Raw genomic sequence first — 16375 nt, forward strand, 5'->3', positions numbered from 1 at the left:
ATGCAAAAGCTTCCATCACAATGCCCGTGTCCAGCCTATGTCCCCTTGGTCCACTTCCAACGCTCATGAATACTCCCATCATCCTGTAGCCACCTAAACCTTATTCCCCCTTCATCCTTGTAGGGTGGAGCAACCACATCAATGTCATATTTATGTTGACAAATGCGCCCACCTGTTTTTTGGCGTTCCAGCCGTGTTGTCTCATCTTATCCCAAAGTACCCTCGCTACGCACTGTCGCAATGCACCAGCAACTCGGTTATTCCTGGTTTCTACGCGATCATATCTCGCTCGACCATTTGCCGCGGTACCTTGGCGAATCGCTTGTTTCGGCGTGTCTCTGCGTTGTCACACAGCCGTCATCTACTCACTTCACCAATGCTACGTGAAATATTCCCGAAAACCATTTGTCTGATGTGAAAGATATTCCACAATATAACGATCAGTTGTCGCGTTAGGCTTCTTCATACAGTAGATGCTGTTCACCCGATGTTCCTCTATCTAGCCAACACGCAACACCTTCTGACGCTGGCACTGCGTTCGATGTGAAAAAGGAATACACTTAACGATTTAAAAGGAAAGAGGGTTAGGAAACAAGGTAACCAGTGGTCGCAAAGGCTTGCAGCATGTCAAGTCTTAGGCCTTAAGTAACATGCTTAAGTTTCTGTTTCAGCTACTTCTGCTTTTAACCACCTGAAACTAGGTAGCATAGAGCCCAGATGAATTTGTTCTTTTGAGCCGGTCGCATAGCAACAGGCGGTATAGGCAACGCACCCGAATACGTATGTCATCCTCGCGGCGGTGGTGACCGCGGCAGCTCGAGATCGACTGGTTGTGAGTGCCTTGGGCATAGTAATGTCAAACAATAAAGCCAGACTAAAGACCGATCATAGAGGATAATCCGATATACTGCCTGAGACGGCACCGTACGATTATAGGTATCGTAGCATAAGAGCAATTTACACAATGGAGTGAACGGCCAAGTAACACACGCGTACTTCCTCTGCTGTGGTTCTGTTACTAAAGCTATTCGAAATGTTCCAAAGGCATTTGACCACCTTCTTAGTTCTTCTGAATTAATAAATAGGCGAATTCTTCTGAACTCACTTAGATGATACTATAGAACGTAGTCAATATAAATTTTCTGGATTTCCAATATGACAGATGGAAATCCTGTGGCTGTCTCTGTTACGTTTTTTGATTATAATACAAGTTGCAAAGGAACAGGCAAAAGAACTAATCGAAACTTTAATAGCATAACTTTATGATGACAGCACCAAACGCAAGTCGAGCATCTGTGGCACATTTTGAATACAGGTGGACAGCCAAAGGAATTGAATCTGTAATTAACGCTCTAATACTCATAAGCGTAGTTTTAAAATTCGTAATATAGAGCGATCTTGACCTCAAAACGAGCTACAGCTGAAGCTGTGAAGAATTTTTACTGTGAATCGCTCACAAAAGTGATTAAAGAAACGTTAAATCGAATCTTTTAAGGAAGGTGTTGATCTCTGATCCTGACATTTTTGCAACACCGACGTGAGTGAACACACACATAAGTTGAAGTGTTAGCTCACAGCACTCATCGTGAAAAAAGAGTAGATCTTCTCGGGTTGTGACAACACCGAAGTTTCAGGCTTCTACTATAATCGCAATGAATATTATATTACACGAATTCTTCGGTACCTTTAAATCGATTTTGTACACTCTAATCTAAATCAAGCGATCAGCCTAATCAATATATATGGGCTGCTTCTGCAGGCCGCTGTCGTGTAATTATAATCCTTTATAAGTCTACTCTACGATCCATACCGGATCGATCTATAGCAGGTCGGGTCACTCTGCCACAAGGAAACATCTTTAAATAGTGCTATAATAATAAGCAAAACAAAATAATATTAGCGTTTGATTTGTACAAAAAGCGGTTATCCTAAGAAAGGCTTTTCTCTGCGTCTAAACAGCGAGGTTTGCTTTTAGGATGAGAAGGCACATGCCTATCTCTCGTAGCAATCTTCAACACTAAACTTTAGTCTTAGTATAATTAGTAATTGTCGAGACTGATATGGATTTAAAACATTTACACTGCATCAGGCAAAACTGAAGGCCTTTGGTATTGTAGTCCCGTGAAATGTAGCATCATGCATAACACAGGCATGTCTCAGGAGCGCAGACTTCAGTCAATTTACAGCCAGCATAGCTCGGTGTAGGTCACATGCTGGGATGTATAGTTAAGGCTCTCACCGATGGATCGGCCATACTTCTAAGAGCCTTACTTCTTTCTTGGCGCTGGTTATGCGGATCAAGCAACGCAGCCAGGCTCTTGCATCCACGTTTTGAATTATTATAAGTTTAATGAAATCCAAAGTATTGAAGAATATTCAAAGCAATAACCCAACTATTTCGTCGACCCAACTGACACGGGGCAACCTATTTATACGATAGCATGTTATAGACACAAGAACGAAAAGAAAAGGACAACTTCCATTTCTGCAATTCTATTCTGTGCAGGTGGTATTCCTTCAGTTGGACAGCTGCTTCAATTTCTAGTGACACTTTATAGGAGGTGGCAGAACTATACCCTATCGATAGGGTCATAGAGCTTCACACCAACCCTATTATTTTTCATCATATCACCTCTCCTCTGCCAAATGCACCTTCAAAACTGCCACCTGGCACCACGAGGATTTGTCGTGGAGCACTGCACGCACTTGATAACAGAAGCGAAAACTCGTTACGGTTTCGGCCGCAATATCTGTGCCCCTGGCTCTTCTGTGCTATCCATCCCAGCTAGCGGGAATCGATGTAAAATGCCGCTCATTTATTATCGATATCATGTACTACGGCACGCATGTGCACTGGAAAAGTGTGAAGAAACGTTCGCTTGAAGAAACAGATGGTAATGACGATGATCTAATATTGAATTCTGCATACGTTTTGCTTTTCAAGTAAGTATTAAAAGGTAGCTGCAGACATCGCCTATTAATATAGACCCAATACAAAGTTGTTTTCTAGAGATTTTTCCATCGAATAAGTATATTCTTACTTGGCATACATGTGTCGATCAGGCGAAAATGAAATTCTGTATATAAAAAATGCAGAATTCTATAAGGACGTGACAAAGATTCAGGGTCATCTTCGCTATGTGTCTGAGCATTATCCTGCTGAAGATTAATACCTTTTAATGCTGGAAGGCTGGGTTGCTTCTCGCGTAGTTCAGCTGCTACTTTATGAAGATCAGGAACTCATATTGAAAGTTAATCTTACCAACCTAGCAAGTAGAGAAGATCGTAAAGAAGATTTACTCAGGGGGTAGATATATCTGATGACGAAAAGATGTATTTGACTTACCATTTTTTGAACTGACTATGTTCGGAAAATACTCAATCATAACAAATAACAGGTTTTATATAGCTAAACACACGCGTAGAAGAGGTACCTATATCCTTATTTGCCAAGCATAGCTTCTTTCGTGTGAGCTTCTTGTGATTCGAGAGTAATCTCCGACGTTGCTCTTTTCGCAGACCGCAATATCGTGCCGAGCAAAGGGCGCATGCCTAAAAGCTTTCACAATTATTCGAGAAACAATGAACTGCGTTATTGGCTTAATACGAAGCACGATGCCCGTTCCGAAGTCCAATAGCTGAGCTAGTAAAAGAACGCGAGATTGATCGAATAGGGTATGGAAGAAATTCTGAGAACAATAAGTTTCCCGAAAGTGTTGTCGGTGAGCGAAAGGCTAAATTCCGTCAGCCAGGCCTGTCGGGCCAATGAGGAAAAAGAGTGGCAGAAGTAAACACGGAGACAGTGGTGGACTGAAGCGCAACCCTAACTATTGCAAGAAGAGTATAAAATAGCACGAGCCAAGGGGTAACGGAAGCCCAACTAATAAGCTCATTTCCGTTACCATAGTGCCAATGGAGCGGGTCGATTTGGCCGGACGGAAGGCCAGTATATTCAAATAACCACTTTAGTAAAAGGCCAAAGTCCTGTTAGATAGGCGAGCAGAAGGCTAAAAGGGCCGACAGCCGGCAGACAGAGCAGATACTACGTGGTTTTACTTCTTAGAGGAAGTGCGTTCGTCTAGAAATTATAATTGGACGATTAGCGTTTTTTAAAAAGCTCCCCATCTTTCTTTTCTAACCTTCTGCTTCATTCTTACAGCGAACTAGTCTCATAATTCGACGTCTCTTGAAAAAAACCACTCAGAGAATGCTACCGAACAGATCCTATTGATAACGACACGTTAAACCCATGTGGGTCTTAAGAGGTGATAGTGAGATGACAAATAGCAAACTTCACCATAGTACTCCTGCAATGTTAAACGTGATGCTGCGTGGTTCTACTTTTTTTCGGCCGCAGAAATCAATAGTTTCATATTAAATGGCTAATGCCATCTTCTAAGAGAAGCTTGACTTCCATGGGGACGTATTCACGTTTGTTTATGTGCTTTAGGGATGGAGGCGCATCACTCTGATATCGGTCGAGGGCTTGCGATGAATTTTTTTATAAAAATAGCTAATCATAAACGTGCCACTTCCGTTGCTGTCATTATGTGCTCTACTACGGGTGAGAGCCAAAAAAACACGAGACTCGAAATACTGCTCTTACTTATCTATTCTATAAATCGTATGTTAAACCGAAACCGTGTTGTGCGCTTTTATTATATGACTGCTAGTAAGACCTGAATAACTTGTATTTGCTGCTGCCTAAACAGATCACAGTGAGTGCCACCTATATTTCTGGCGTAAGACCACCCCTGACTGGTGTTGCTAGTGGGTGGGATTTATTCTAGTTGTAGATTATATTTATAAGAGAATATCAGCACATCTGTATAGTTACGATATCTACGAAAATAGCGATTTAGTTAAGGATCCGTCGTTGACATCCTGTTGAATCTCTCAGAGGTTTGCTGGTCTACAGCGAATGCAAATGGCAACAGCTGGGTTTAACACGGTACCCAACACGGCATATGTACATTTTTAAAAACCGGTTCCGTCTAGGACATTCGTGTACAAAAGTGATCTGCCTTGAGATTCCATTGTCACAAGCACTAACCGAAGTGGTGGTTATTTTTCCTTGCAGGAACTACCATTACGACGATTAGCCAACGAACGGGAAACGAGTGCTGGTGTTACTGAACTCATTCGCAAAATCGCAACGACAATAACAGCAGCAACAAAAACAAGAACAACAAAGAAAGAAAAACCGGCAGCAGCAAGAACAGCAGACCGATGGGACGAAGTCACGATTTCCATGTACGAATGAATAACCGTGACATAACCTAACATAATATTGGCGACAAATGGCTAAAGGGAGGACCGTGCACGCGCAGCTCAGCGTCGTGACGGCAGAGGTACTCGGTCCCCGATGACGTCCTTGAGATGCCGACTTCGGAAAAACATACCCAGACGTACAATACGAAATCTAAAACAAGCAAAAAAGAATGAACGAAATAAAAAAAACTAACTAAGTAATAAATAGAAAAGATCAAAGCTAAATGAAAATGTGTCAAACAAGTTATACGATAAATACGAAACGACCGCACTGATACCTAAATAAAACGTCAAGCGATGGCAACGATTATAGGCTCAAGATGCTAGTAACACGAATACAGGTAAGACAGCACTGTAACAAAAAGTATCCGAACCCTCCGTACAATATTACTACAACGACAATTGCTACCAACCGACTTAAAGACAAGGAGAAAAGCTGACAAATGAGTTCTTTCTCCGCTTTTGCTCCGCGCTTAGCTCCCTCATCTACAACGTTAAACAGACAAGACTGCTGACCAAACTATAATAGATGCAACGATACTATAGGACCACCATAGTAACACATAAAACCAGCTTTTTCCGGAAGCCCGTTCTCTAAACAGGAGCTTCAAGACCTCTTAGTCTTTCCCCACTAGTTTTTTATGAGCCGATAAGTCGACGAAGAAAGACTCGTCCAAAAAGCATGTATTTACATGCACGACTTCTGCTCCTTGACTTTCCCACCCGGCATATCGACAGGCAAGAGGATACAGGAAAGAGAAATCAAAACGGAAAGGAAGTACGACGATTTTTTTGAAAATGCTGCTCATCCATCCATCCAGCCGCTGTGCATCACACTGGTTCGGAATTCGCGGGAGCGCAGGAACTATTGTAAATCCTGAGGAGGTGAATGAACCGTAACGAGAACAAAAGGACTGCCTCGGGTGCTGCCGTTGTCGCATTGCGTAGCTGCCATATGGGGTCCTCCTTCGGCTTCTTCTCTAGCTACCTGCGCCGTGTTGCTTCGTAGTCTAAGGTTAGCGGCAGCGTTACTTAGAACAAAAACAAATCACTTAGACGGAAAATGCGCTTTCTTTACAATGTAATGAGAAACGAAAGGACGCCGAGAATCTGGCGGGCACTCTCAGTGAATATTAGTCATTCAGCTTCACAGCTGTTCCATATCCAAAATTAGATTAGTACGTTTCTCCACGTATGTACCTTTGTTTCCGATGTAATTTGGGCTGCAACTCTGAATTCCGTGCAGTAGCGGAACCGAACGGCAGCCGGCTACCGGTTACCGCCATGAGGCTCTAGCACGTTTGGCCCGTTACATTAATATAGTAATTCTCTTATACGCCTTGTTTCGAAGCCGTATTAGTCCTTTTGGTGCATTACGACAGGCACCGGTTGGTCATCACATTAGGTAGGTATCGTCGCTGGTTTCCGTCGGAAAAGAAGGAGAATATATCGAAATCCGTACATTCTTGTGGCTGGCGATATAATGGAGATAACTGCCAGATGAAGCCAACTACAGGCAATATTGCGTTTCGACCAATCTCACTTTTCATAGCCGAGTTTCTGGAACTGCACTGGCGGCGAACTTCAAGGCCTATTCGGGCTATCCTGTTTCGGCTGCTTCTACGGCTCGTTTAAGGAGTGGAACGCTTGCGAGGTCTGCAGCAACTCGGGCATCAGATAGAGGCAGTGAGGGGATTTGTTTGGCTGGTCCTCTGTGAGGCGTCGAGATGAAAGGCGAGAGAAAGAGGTGATGGCAGTGATGGCCATTACGACGGCTGACGCTGGTAGCATAAGAAAAAAGTGTCGTCATCGATCTCTACGCCAGTTCCGGTCCTCGTCTGTCTGTTTTGAGGGATGCAGAGACGAAAATAGAGCTCTTAGCTTGGCGAGACCATCCAAACGGTGTCGGGTCCCTTCAACGTCTACGATAAGGGCCTTCTACTTCTTTTTCCATGTCTATCTATATAGCCGTGATCTTCGTTTGTACGGGCTGAGGGAATACCGGCCTCACAGGTCTGCTCGGGCATGTTTAGTCCCATATAGGTGTTTCTGACTACCGCGATTGGTGATGCGACAGACGAAAAGAGAAAAGAGTGCACTTATTGAAGGCAAGAACCTGGAAATGGGAGCAGATGAAACTCATCGATAATGGGACGGGTCTAATCTGTCGATGGCTCTATAAGAAACATAGTAGCGTAAATATGGAGGCATGGAGAGGGCATGACTGTGGTGAAAATGAGCCACGGTAAAAAGTATTCAATATAATAGAGCAGGACACGTAATGTGGATGCTCCCGGCTCGAAATCAACGTTGTGATATACAGAAGAGCATTTACACTTGAAACAGATAGAGAGAGAGACGCAAAAAGCTGAATAATAACTCTAAAATAACGACACGGATATAAAAAACAAAGAATTAGTGAAAAGAATAAGTCATTGCCTTTACGCCACATTGTATGCGTCTTCGCATAAAACATAATCAATATCGGACTGAAGCACGAAACGTTCTTTGTAGTACGATGTATTTCCGGTGCTACGGACGAAAGCTACGGACAAAGCTCGGCACACAATTTTATACAACAACCTACATACACATACACAGTTACAACAGTACGCTATCTAGATAAGGCTTTAAGTCAATCAAGATCAAATCAATCATTGTGTTGTATTGGAAGGGGCACCCACGAGTGGCCATCAAGGGCTCTCAAAAGGGAAAGTGTTGCCAAGGGTGGGCCGATGCGTTGGGGGAAGTGAAACGCAGATGACCTGGACTCTCAGTGCAACCTTTCCAAGTTTGAGAATGAAAAATCTATAATCAAAAAAGGATAAGAGCGAAGGTGTGATTAAAAATAACGATCAGAAACGAAACAAATTGAAAAGTCAACCACGATGACGACGACGACAATACAATATATTTACAACAACATAAGAACAAAAGACAGGTCAGACATAAATGAAAACGATGGAGGTCAATATGTTATTGTTGAATAAATCATTGGAACGGGCGGGCCTGTGGAAATGCGCTTCTTTGTTGCAGGAACGTGTGAACAGCAGGAACATTCACGTTACATTGTAACAGGTCAATACGGTTATTAATAGCTATATAACAACGACGGAATTGACGAAACTCACGACAAATCTGTTATTATGAATGCGTCTTGAAACGAAGTTGAGAAGAAGCAATGCTTGTTCACATGGATAGGTGCCGACTAAAAAGGAACCGAAAAAAATTATTTGAAGCACAGGTATTGGGTGACGAGTAAGACCGGCGTATCAACATCGCTAACGACAGGTTCTTACACACGAAAAAGGATTGCTTGTCCGGTCCTCGTACTCTGTGTAACAGCTAAAAAGATCATTTTTTGTTACTTGGGAAAAAAAACCACCGGTCCTTAAGCAACGAAAAGTAAAGACTATTTGGTATTACTATGTTGTGGCTAAAAGCAAACTGTTATTTATTACAGGACGAAATCTTTAGAATACAGTCATAAAAAATGGAGTGAAATAGGAGAGTCTATCAAGCCAGCAAAAGATACCAGTTGGAGTAAATACATTTGTAGAAGCCTACATAGCAAGAATATCACAAGAGTAAAAGATATGCAATGAACTGGGTTATATAAGTTACTGATTGGGTCGCAACTAAAACCAAAAGCGACCTCACTTGGTGCCTGAAATCTGCCTTTCGTGTCTATAATTATCACGCTGGTCTTGCCGAGCTTGTGTCCAGCATTTTTTTTGAGAATAGTCAACATGAAAAAAAGACTACGAAAATACAAGTTCAGAGTATTTGTGTATCAAAAAGCTTTTGTACTCTTGTCCTTTAAACCCAACCACATGGGAAGCAAGGCCCTCTCCCAAAAAAAGTTGTTGGCTCCTTAGGAGGATGGAAACCGTACTGTCAAAACACTGTTGCATCTTGCGTGCCAGGTAGACCGTCAACGCCAGTTAGACGACGCAGGGAACGAACCCGCACGGGAACCCAAATTGTATTTGTATAATCTAATTTTTGACTAAATAACAACTATTACTCGCAACGTATACATATATATATATATATATATATATATATATTCTACCAATGAAATCCCTCTAAGATCTGAGAATATGTTATCAAATGTGTTTTTTCTGCCGATCTAAATAAGCACTTCGACACAAGTGAGTTTACTTCTAACGATTCGTGCGCTCATTTAAATTGCGGTTTTTATTTGTCACCATAACTTTGTCTCTTCAATGTTTTCCGAAAGAAACTTGTTTTTTTTAAAGTTTTTTCATTACAGGGCCTCCCGCGCGTGTTACGTAAGCACCGAATGAATTAATTATAAAATATAATGAGACCATTAATACGTCGAAAATGAGATGGATATTAATAGCGTTGATCTTAGTAGGATTAACTGAATGTTCGCTGAACCTTTGAGCATCAATCTCCAGCAAAAAGCCAATGAATGATAGAAATCTTAAGAGCGTTTCACCCAATAAAGCGCAGATCGATAACCAAAGTTAACCCATCAAACCACAAAAAAACCCATGTCACATAGCCAAACCGATAATGTGATGTGTACATTAAAAATACATTATTGTAAATTGAGGAACACAAAGAAAAGGTTTCCATAATTGTGAACACTCGAATGATTATCTATCACATAGAACGACGATTATCTAAAGGTGAAGGTGAACGTAGGCTGAAGGCGATAGACGGACAAACGCCGCTATCAAGAAATGGTGGTCCTGCAGTGAAAAAGCGAAAGTATGTAGCCCAGTTGTACGAAAAACTATTATGGCCTCAATCCGCAACCCATTAATACAGCCTTAAAACAACAGGAAACCCAGGCGCGTACACGGAAAATATGCCGACGTAGACCAATCAGTATTGTTCTTCTACGAAGTGACGTTACAACGTAACCATTTAGCGACCGATGGCAGATACTAGCCTAAAAGAAGGATACAATAAATTAGCTATTGACTGATATATAAACAGATACGGACGCTGTAACGGCCAGTTCTATATGAGGACGTTATATAACTGGAATACACAGATATCTACACACAGGCACATACACAAATCAGAAGACGCAGCATAGAGCCGAAGTGGATAATTTCGTCACGCTCTTACATGCTCTGAAGCATTATAGCGTAATAATAGAAATAAGCATAAACGACACGAATTCATCTGCATCGATTTGGTCTGCCCACCGATTTGATTGCAAGTAGAATGATCTTTCTTGATCGGCTGGCAGCTTTGATCGTAAGATGAAAATGCGAAAAATTGAAGAAAAAAATAGAGTAATCAAACGAAAACAACTAATTGACACCACTAGCATCTAGAGATGGTCATGACCGTAAAAGCGACAAGCTTCGATCGACACAAACTATACGAGATTCAAAGTCTAGGATGTAAAAACAATATAGGCTGTAAAATGACTATCAGGCGGACTCACACTTCCACTGTCATCTAATGATCGCGCGATCACCGATAAAAGTGACATTATCAACGGCAGAACTTAGTATATACCAAGTTCATTATGGCATCCTGTGTACGAACAACTAGAAGAATGGCTTCTACGACAGCTACCGCTAAAAAGCAACCCTGCCAGCGAAAGACGTTGGAGTTTACAGAACGATACTGTTAACATTTGCAAAGAAGCCGTTAGGAAGAACTATATCGAATCGTTCGAGTTAGTTACTACTAGTATGAAAGCTTTACCTGCATTCTCTGTCTCCCTCTATCACTAGTTACAGTATTAGTTAGAAATTTTCGATTGGAGTAATTTCTGAACAATTTACTATTTCATATGATGGGTATCTGCTATCACCGGCCAACGCACCTAAAGCCGCACGTCGCCATGCTCTTATCGAGCTCATCGAATATTGATAATAGCAATATATAATGGCATCACAGACCTTTTGCACTACAGCAAAATCCCCTTCGGTATCTTGTTTGACGTTTTGTTGTAGCATAGTTAACGTAATCATATTCATACAGATCGGTCTTGACGTGTCGTGAAACATCGTACCCTTGTACGTATTTCTACGTTATTGACAAATTCTTATGATTTAGAAGTAGATTGATTTATGAATTTAATTCAAACTAAAGAATCGATTTCCGTTAACGTCAACCGTATTCGAGATTATAATCTGTGGCAGTCAAGACGGGTAGCCCCGATATATTGAAATATACGCAGATTTTATAACATATTGGAGTACATCTGTCCATCTGTTATTACTACTGCAAGCATCATCACTCGCCTAAAAATATTACCCATCATTTCGTTCAATCGTTAAAATTAGCAAGCATTAGCTGGGTTTGGCGTGGGCCAACGATCCGTACAGGACCACATTGCTAACCCAATTTCCATATGATCTTAATGCTTCACCTGCAACATTTTGTGTTTTCATTCAACGAACACGTCGCACAAGCTCTTGCACCTTCTCCTTGGTTTCATTTATCTAATATGATTCGTATGCATGCCTCCTAAGAAAATTCACTACTTTCATCTCAAACTCTCATGTATCTCAAAGCCGTCGTGCCGTATCCTTTCATGAGCAAATGAGTCGTCTATGTACATATTTTGAAGCAATTTGGCTCAGCTGGCCTCCAAGCCGGTTTTTCCGGCGAACTTTTTTCCTTCTCTTCAGAATCAGTTCTCCTCTCCCAGCAGCTCTCGAGAGATGTTATTTTCTTCTAGCACCGATCCATTGATCGATCGAAGCTCCCGCCCGTCGCCCGATTTCTCCCGGGCTTCGATTCGCTTTTTTTTCTATATAGTCACTTTCCACTGTGTACCGTTCCTGAATGGCTAAACAAGCCTCTTTTTAAAGTTGGCTTTTTGATCTTTTCCGAGTGTTCTGTTTTGTATACCTTTTTCTGCTTATTTCCCATATTCGTATCCGAACTTTTCCCTTTTCTTCGACTTCATCATTCGATCTCGTTTCGTCAGGTCCGTGTAATCTGGCGATATCCGACCAACTCGAAACCCGGCCGCAGGCCCTTGGCCAGCTTTACAACACTTTCCCGCTGATGAAGACCACGTATAGAACAACGGCCCGTGAGAAGGACGAGTCTCCCATTTTGAGTCGAATCAACTTGACAGTAACTTGGCGACGGAGAAAAGCAACTCCCCCGAAGACGCAAGTCCGACTGCATAGGTTCACAAGTGCACTCGGCACTCGTCATCCCGGAAGAAGCGCAGCTAACTACCAGCCAATACAAAGGTAGCAATTACTATACGAATACCAATAACATCATATACTCAATAGATATCATCATAATGATAACAACATCAATAGCACGAATAAAGGCAAAAGCTCAGCACGCGAATGACTATTCAACTGCCTCTTGATTAGCCGCTCTGAGCGAAACTTGTAACTTCCAGCAGCAATGCGACCTAAAAAGCAGAAGTGTTAGAGAACAGGGGGTCCGACTGCAGCCCGTGACCCCCAGTTGAAGGACCTCTTTCGCTGGTAATTCCTCTCATACGTGTTAAGAATACACGTGATATTTTTCCTAACTAGACACCTAGCAGAACAACAGAGTCACAGGGGATAGCAAGAAAAAACCGGTTGAAACTTGGTCGATATTTAACATTGTTAACAATCATAACGACAGCAACGACAACCGACGAAGTAACACGTCAGGATAATGCTAGGGATTAAGCGAAAAAGCAAAAAAAAAAAAAAAAAAGAGAGATAAAGCAGGATCTACATAGTCCCACGCTGAGTCACAAACAGCCGTTCCGATAATAAGAAACCTATAATAGTCAGACTATGGTAAATGCCGTGAATCCTAGACCGCGATCAAGATGTCATAACGAAATGGGTCGAAATGATGTGTTACCAAGCATCTTTGACAATGAGCTGTATTTCAACGGACTATATGCACTGCACACTGTGACACTCACAAGTAGACCTGATAATGATGACACGTTCTAACGAATGGCAGAGATTAGTCGTTGAAATAGTTCAAGTTAACACGAACAACTTTATAGGACCTAAGCACTTTTCGTACACGTTTGCACGAATGAATGACGAAGGCAACAAAAAACACCTCCACAAGCAACAGTAACGTGCAGCAATTGATCGACAGTTAATCAACGTCCGTACGTACATGGGGTTAGAAAATTTCGTGCAATTAAGCAAGATCAATATTAACTCTGACTCACAGGATTTAAGAACAATTTACAAACAGGTAAACATCAGCAAATCATTCAGCAACGACCCAGAAGCTGAAACTGGAATTATGAAATAGATGCCCATAAACGGGTATGCAACTGACGCTGTTGAACAGAAAAACGCAATGCTAACGAGATAGTATACGAAACACCTACATATGAACATACCCTTGCGCGCGCACTAATTAGTAATGACTAATAATAACTGTTTGTAATTACTACGCAGTTGTTAACGTGCCTAACAGACACCGTAAAATACATAAACATTACGATTAATTGTCCTTAATCTCTAATTAACAGAAAAAAAAAAACGATAATTGTAGCCAGCGGAATCCCGACGAGCAGCAGACTAAGAGGCCATGCGGACGAATACTCAAGCTATGACGACGAACTTACAAACAAACTTAATAACATGATGAAAAATTACTTTTCTAGTTATCACTTCAATATTGTTAACAACCGATGTTATTATGGCTGTTAATAGTACCACACGTATCACACGAAACGCATATAACATGACGTTTTACAATTGTAGGAATATCTGAGATTCGATGACAAAACGTAGGCTTTACTAAACGAAATACCCAAAATCTGCAGTCGGTTCGTCCATGTTCTGCCCCATTAGGGCATGGGTGGTATCGATAAGCAGAAAGACTAATACAATCCAATACAAAAAGAACTAACAACTTTTTTTTTCGCAAAAAAATAGAAGATAATTAATAGAACGACATAAGGTAACAATAAACGCTTCCTATTACATGATATCAATAACAAAGGGTGATACTGGGTCCTGACATTCTATAGTTGTATCTTCGGGCACAGGAATACCCAAATGGCAGAAGATCGGTCCTGTTGGATGCGCGCGCGCACCCAAGAACTGCAGGCGCAAACAACATGAACTCATATGACCATGACTAGGCTGACCATCTAACAAAAATAGCACCACTGTTTCTATAATAGAACAATATACACCGAACGAAATTCATCAACGTAAACTAGAGCAACGACAAATGGGCGGCAACCCATCGCTTTGCATATAATCCACAACACTGTAATCTATATATTTCTAGCAAAGAAAAACATTGAGCTGACTTTTGTTATATCTGCTTTAAGCAAAAAATAGCCAAATCTAACGAAAATGACGTCATGCGGTAGACGACGCCAGTCAATGATGCGAGTCCCGATCGAGGGTGCCGCAAATTATCTAAAAGAGAGTTAAATAGCTATGAACCTTATGGGGCATCCGATCGAGTCCGGACTGCATGTCCGACGACAACCATACATGAAGATACAAAATTACTGCATCTACACAAACTCTAATCTCAAGCTCCTATTTAGCAAAGAAACCATATTGCAAACGTTTCTGATCCTGACGCGATGCATGCCGTCTGGTTTTTCCAGAACCAAGTGACGATTGCATTATAGATAGATGTCTGACACGTCAAGTATGCCACGACTCGGAATTCTGTCAAGCAGACAACGACAACAGAAAAACATGATCATATATATATATATATGCATATTGAACTAGAATATGAAAAAAGCTACGTGGACAGATGCTCCTATCTCTCTAGTAGGTGCAGCACAGCCGATGCCCACAAATATAAAAAAAAATAATAGATATTTTAAAAAAATGACACTGGTAGATATGAACGGTTCAAGTATGGCGTCTGCGGATTGTTTAGTTTGTAGCCAATATACTGCATCTTGTTATGCGCATCCATCGACCGATTCATCGTAACGTTATCTTCCTATTGCAAAAGGTATAATTGGCAAGTCCGCCACACACTCTCTCTAACTACTGCTGCCATTGTACTAATACAGCTACGGTATACATTCAGCATAAACTATACAGTTCAAACTGAACATATACAAACACACAGGTTGTCCAACGCTTTCTGGTCGCTTCCGGTTTTTTACATGTTGCGTGCATTTTTTTACAAGACTAGCCTTCTATAATAATGGATAACTAGTAGATCTCAACAGGAAGACAGGAAAAATGGAGGGCATTCTGTCGTTCCCGTACGTACATACAGAGCCGTCACCATCGCTCTCCTTCACAACGATACCTAGGCGCCAGCAGAACGCACTTAGCAATTTACTTCATACGTCTTCTTACCCATATACAGCAGCATGCAAAAGCTACTTCAGCTATAGGAAAAACGACAACGGTAATGACTTGGCCGTGACGACGGGTCACAAGAGATCTCGTAAGGCCATATTGTTATTATTGCATACGGGCAGATTGCAGAATGCTGGCGTCCATTGACGTTAAGCACCTTAGCGCAGGCTGTGAATGGGCGCGTTTTTTAGTGATAGTACTCTATAGGGTTGTGACTTAGATAAGGCTAATACGCTAATTACAGTATCTCAGCATCGCAAAACACACCAGCCACAAGCAATAACAACAACAACAATGATTACAATGCTAACAACAACGGCAGTAGCAGCAGCAGAAACAACGGTCAGCATACAACACAGATACGTCACTTAACACTCACAAAAAACATGGACAGTGTAGACATTCATAACTACATCTACAGTTTCTCATTGTTCCTATTGGTGAAAATATTCCTTATCCTATTCAGAGTAGTTTCTGATCACCGTGTTTAGTTCGCTTATCGACAGTGATAATGATATCGGCCTCTGATGGATGACATCGATTGAGTGCTGACACGGTTCGTTTGGCAAGACTCCTCTCTCACTCCTTAACCTTGTACTTCGGCATTATTTCCTCGTATTTTATCCTTTGTTAACTATGTATTAATCGGGAATCGATAAACTACAAACGTCCTCAATGCGGCGAGATAAAACCAAGGAGATAGGGAGTAGTCTTGACAAAACGCAACCACATTAGCCTGCTCGATCCACAATAGCTGCATCCAGCGCCTCCCAAGACCATTCATTCGAAAGGAGTCATGGAGGCGCTTGCCCCAAAGG

The 16375-nt window shown here is 41.6% G+C and overlaps 1 protein-coding gene across 1 annotated transcript in view; it reads left to right on the top strand.

Annotated features, from left to right (window-relative positions):
* Positions 1-14151, top strand: part of LOC111261651 (uncharacterized) — a 94745-nt gene extending 80594 nt beyond the window's left edge. Inside the window, exon 4 of the mRNA XM_086968792.1 lies at positions 5081-14151. The gene's annotated coding sequence lies outside the window, so the exon portion shown is untranslated. The remainder of the gene's footprint in view (positions 1-5080) is intronic.
* The last annotated feature ends 2224 nt before the right edge of the window (positions 14152-16375 follow it).

This window comes from Varroa jacobsoni, unplaced genomic scaffold, assembly GCF_002532875.2.
Source record: "Varroa jacobsoni isolate VJ856 unplaced genomic scaffold, vjacob_1.0 scaffold_578, whole genome shotgun sequence".
Classification (NCBI taxonomy): Eukaryota; Metazoa; Arthropoda; class Arachnida; order Mesostigmata; family Varroidae; genus Varroa; species Varroa jacobsoni.